Raw genomic sequence first — 6000 nt, 5'->3', positions numbered from 1 at the left:
TCTTTGAGCTAGTGTTGTGAATTACATTTTTTTGTGTATGCACCAAATAATTTTTGCACCTTGACAGCAATCTCTAACTATTAGTGACAGGAGAATTCATATCACTATAATAATTTGTCATTGCCAGTCTGCATCCAAAGGAAACTTCCTCACAGACTCTTATAAAGAGTGATGTTAGATGTAACAGCTGTGAACAGAAGAAGCTCCCATCAGTTCACCTTGAGCACCAACATGTTCTCTGTAGCTCTGCTGATGCTGTTTGTTGCTGAATCCTGGGAGTGTGACTGAGGCAGTGACACTGCAATTACATTTCTCCAAAACAAGTGCTGTAAATACGAAATGATTTCCCCTTGCTCCTCGAAACATTTATTTTATTGCTCATCAATTTATCAGTGATATATTTCAAGGTATTTAAACAGTCATCTGTAGTTCAAAAGGCAGTATAGACACTTATTATGCTGGGCACATAAAAACATTTATAGGCCCTAACATTACACAACATTTATTTGTGTTTTCAAACTATTTAACTTGACATGTATTCATGGTCAGACTCTGACAGAATCTGAACCAGTCATTCAAAAGTCTGGAGAATCTCACAGACTGATTTGTACAAGCTCTGGATTCTTATTCAGAGACTACCCTATGAACAGGCTGCCTTTATAAACACAGGAATAATAATAATAATAACAATAATAATAATAATAATAATAATAATAATAATAATAATAATAATAATAATAAAAATGAAATCTACACTCTTTTTATTATTGTGCTCCAGAGCCACAGTGACACATGAGGAATAAATGTTGTCCAAGTACATGGACAACTTGCTTTCTGCAGTTTACATCAACATAAATGAATTAACTGCTGTTCAACATCAACAACATTGTGAAGAAACACCATCTGAAATGCATTAATCAGCATTAATTCAGTTCAGACTAAATAGAATTAATTTGGGTATTTTTATTATATATATTTTGTTCCACCATAGTATGTACAATAAATCACACAGATACAGTCAGTACACAGAGATGATTCAAAAACAAATAATATGGTATTAATATATAAGTATAATGTTTATGAATATCTGAATATATAAAAATAATAATATATAAGAACTGCCTTTCAGCAGTGTCAGTGCTGCATGTATCAACCCTTTAGTATCAAAACACTAAATAACAGTTATTTGCTTGCATTAATAAAGAGAAAAAATGCAAGCATTTTTGATATGCTGCTTAGAGATGGTGGTGACTCTCAAAGTAGAACCAATGACAACCAAATGAGAATCGATAAGTAATATCAATAATGGAATCAGCGTTGATAAATCTTATCATTTCCCTTTCTTGGTCTGACCAATCGATATTTCTCTAATAATCTATCAGTGTCTCTATATGCAAAGTAAGCCTCACCCAGACTGATATAAAAACTTGATTTATTGCTGCTGGTTGCAGCAAAAACTGAGAAGCTGATCACTTTCAGTATCAACATGTTCTCTTTAGCTCTACGTCTACTGGCTGCTGGATCCTGTGAGTCTCACTGAACAGAAACACTGACAGCATGGACACTACACACCGTTACTTCTGTAAGAATTATATTCAACATGTTTTCTTCACAGGTGTGACTGATCAGTTAGTACAACATTCCTATAAAGAGGCACCAGTGCAATCTACAGTCCACCAAAAACCTGTGCAGATACTCTTGGATCAATAGACCATCAATTTCTCATTAAAAACAAAGTAGCATTTATATATGAGATATTTACATATGATAAAGAAAAAAATCCAAAGGTGCTTAGAATAAACATGTACTTCATAATTAAGAAATCTGGTAAATATGCTTTGCATTTTAATCAATGGGATTGATACAAAGTGATGCACTTGCAGACGGATATGTCAGCAGCATGCACAGACTAATACCAGAGCACTGTGCTGTGTGTTACTGTGCCAGATACACAACGACCGGCATAAATATGCACATACAAATGCATGCTAAAAGGTGAGTAGCTGACTTTGCAGTGTTTGATTTTCTGAATAAACTTTTTGTCAAACATGTTAGAAAATATTTTTATATTTCTACAAGAAATCTAGAAGTTTAAAATACTAAAATTGAACATGAATGAATCATATCATCATATCTTTTTCTTACTACTCAATGCCACAGTGTGATCTGTTTTCTCTTATAATCTGTCAGCATCCATCTGTATGCAAATCAAACTTCCTCACAGGCTGATATAAAGTCTGATATCATGCTGTCAGTCACAGAAGAAGATGAGAAGCTCCCATCAGATCATACTGAGCACCAACATGTTCTCTGTAGCTCTGCTGCTGCTGCTGGCTGCTGGATCCTGTGAGTCTCACTGAACACAAACACTATGATCACAGCACAGTGATTCTTACTTTTACTACATAAAACATGTTTTCTCCACAGGTGTGAAGTGTGAGCAGCTGACACAGCCAGCCTCTGTTATTGTGCAGCCAGGTCAGCATCTGACCATCACCTGTCAGGTCTCTTATTCTCTTGGCTACTACACAGCTTGGATCCGACAGCCTGCAGGGAAAGGACTGGAGTGGATTGGGATGAAATACACTGGGGGTTCTCACTATAAAGACTCACTGAAAAATAAGTTCAGCATTGACTTAGCCACGTCAAGCAAGACAGTGACTCTAAATGGACAGAATATGCAGCCTGAAGACACTGCTGTGTATTACTGTGCCAGAGAGTCACAGTAACACAAAACATCAGCAGACCTGAACAAGTTTACCATCTCCAGAGAAAACAGCAGAAAGGAGCTGAATCTGCAGACGGCATCAGAGGATTCTGCTGTTTATTCTTTTCCTCAAGAGTCATAGTAACACCATGAAATCTAAATCATAAACATCATAATGCCAAGATCAAATAGTCTAATTATGAATTCTTGTTTTTGCTTGGCTGTGGGCAAACACCCTGTTGTTCCTTATTCTGTCAGTGGTGTTTGGTTACTTTTTTATATAATTGTTTTTTGTATGGAAAACCCTTTTTGATACGTCCATCATTCACCATGTTGAGGATAAGTGTTACTGGAGTTTAGTTTTTTGTTATGGAGTTTTGGATGCCTCATAAAATGTTTACTGCTGTAGTTCCTGTTTTTAAGCAACAGCTGATGTTGTAGTGAATCCACTTCCATCAACATGAGCCTGGAGACTGCGGAGTCTCCAGGCCAGGACCAGCAGGCTGAAGGACAGCTTCATGCATCAGGCTGTCAGGAAGCTTAACTCCCTCCCGATTCTGCCCCCTCTCCCCTCTCTCCTCCATGGTCTCACTGAACTCTGTCACACACACACACACTCTCTGACTCACTCACTGGCCTGCACCAGTTACCAGTCACTTTGTGGAGCATTGGACTGCCATTACCTCATAAGACTTTGTGTTACACTATCTCATACCGTACATTACCAAATCTCCATTTGCACTATTTGCCTATTTGCACTACTCTGCCTGGTTTGCACTCAATGTCATTTACCCTTATATTGTATATTGTATAGCTTTCTTGTTATATGTAAAATTGTATTATATTTATTTAATTTTTTTACTTTAAAATATTTTACTTGCATTTTTAATCACTCTTATATTTAAATGTTCATTTTCTATTTTATCTAGGGATTGAGAGTAACGAAGTTTCTATTCTCTGTATGTCCTGTACATGTGGCAGAATTGACAATAAAGTTGACTTTGACTTTGACTTTGACTTTAACAGTAAAGAGACATAATGCTCCTATTGTTAATTACTGTGTTACTTTATGCAGCACACATTTAAAAATGAATATATATGGAATTTTTTTTACTGATGTATCAGAAATAAATTGGTGTATAGATTTTGAGAGAAAAATGTTCGTCATTAAGTAACAAAAATAATAATCATTTGTAAATAAATATAATATTTGCTTAAATATTTTATTGTAAGTGGTGTGCAGTTGTTTATATGAGATGAAGTGTATTTTTCTTTAAGGAGGAGTTTATGCAAATTCAGATCTTTACACATGTGTTGCCAAATATAACAAAGGGACTGCAAGACTGGTTTTCATGACTGTAGACTGAGCAGAGAGACATGACTATTACAATGAACTGTCCTGGGTTTACCTTTGTTTTTCTTATAGTGTCAGTTTACTGGGCTGGTAAGGACAGCACATTTCTTCTGCAAACATTAAGATATGTTTGATATAAAGAAGCTAATTATGTTTTTGTCTGTAGGTACTGAGGGTCAAACACTGACTGAGTCTGAATCAGTGATTAAAAGGCCTGGAGAATCACACAGACTGACCTGTACATACTCAGGGTTCAGCAGTGATATTCATGCTGCTTGGGTCAGACAGGCTGCTGGAAAAGGACTGGAGTGGATTGCTTTCATCCAGAGTGATAGCAGCTATATCTTCTATTCTCAGTCATTCAGAGGCCGCTTCACCATCTCCAGAGACAACAGCAGAAAGCAGCTGTATCTGCAGATGAACAGCTTGACAACTGAGGATTCAGCTGTTTATTATTGTGCCAAAGAGCCACAGTATCACAAACCATCAACAGAGCTGAACAAGAACCTCTCAAGGCCTGAACAGTTTTAACATGGAACCACCAGAGGAGGAGCTCTAAGACCATGAATAAATTGTAGATTATTTTTATTCAGTCATACTATGTGACTTTTAGTGTCTTTACTGTTCATGACATCGTTGGTTTAAATTATGCCCCATGAATTAAAAGGTGTTGAAAAGAGGTGGAGACAATGCAAAACTGTTATCTTTACTGTCTTCATATATGTTGCAGCACAAAACACAAAGACTCAACATACACTCTGCAGACTGGATAACAACAAAAACAACAACAACATTTAGCATTTTAACTTTTTCCATTTTATTTCTCAGCTCGTAAGGACAAACTAATTAATTTGACCGATAAAACTACGGAAAGAAATTTTTATTGCACTAATGAAATCTTAACACTTTTTAGGTACTGAAGTGACTGAGTCTGAACCAGTGGTTAGAAGGCCTGGAGACTCCCACAGACTGACCTGTACATACTCAGGGTTCAGCAGTGATATTCATGCTGCTTGGGTCAGACAGGCTGCTGGGAAAGGGACTGGAGTGGATCCCTTTTATCTACAGTGGTTTTAGCACCCACAATTCTCAGTCATTCAGAGGAAAAAGCAGAATGCAGGTGTATATGCAGATGAGCAGCTTGAGTAGTGAGGATTCTGCTGTTTATTATTGTGCCAAAGAGTCACAGTGACACAAGAGGAAGAAACTTTGTACAAAACTCACCACATCAAAACAAGTCAGAATTTGCTTTCAGCTTTTTAGAAATGAACTGAAGAGTAATGTCTGACAAATGTCTCACCTGTCAGCTCCTGGACAGCTGATCATTCAGCCTGCAGGCAAAAAAAAAGGAAAAGTAGTGGGAGCTCTTACTATAAAGACTCACTGAAGAAAAAGTTCAGCATTGACTCAGACACTTCAAGCATTCTTGCATTTAAAAACTCAGTGAAACACACAGGGAAGTCCAGCAGGGAAAGGAGGAGGAGGAGAAGGAGGATTGCTGGCCCCAGAATTATATCGTCAATAGAGACTTCACACTTTCCACAATGTCTTCTAATTCTTTTCTGTTGTCCATTTTAATGACAGAGGAGGCTTTAAGTGGTGTTCTTGTTTGAACTGGTCCTGAAGACTAGGGCTGGGCCATATTATACCGTTCACGGTAATACCGGTATAATGTTAGGCAACGATAGGAAAATGAAATATCGCGATAGAATGGGAGTAAAACGCGCATGCGCAGTGCCTTTGTTTTCATACGCACATGGCCGATTGTTGAGTGAAACAGATGAACCAGAATTGGTTTGTAAAAATGGTGCAACTTCAGTGATGTGGAACTGGTTTGGTGTTTGTCCGTCAGATACACGACAAAGCACATTTTTTTGCAGAACATGCAAGCAGCCGTTGTTATTGTTGTATTTGTCGGACTAAGATGCTCTTAAAACTG

The sequence above is a fragment of the Aulonocara stuartgranti genome, assembly GCF_965226115.1.
Source record: "Aulonocara stuartgranti genome assembly, chromosome: 4".
Taxonomy (NCBI): Eukaryota; Metazoa; Chordata; class Actinopteri; order Cichliformes; family Cichlidae; genus Aulonocara; species Aulonocara stuartgranti.
The sequence above is the reverse complement of the archived record's forward strand: the minus strand, read 5'-3'. Positions refer to the sequence as shown.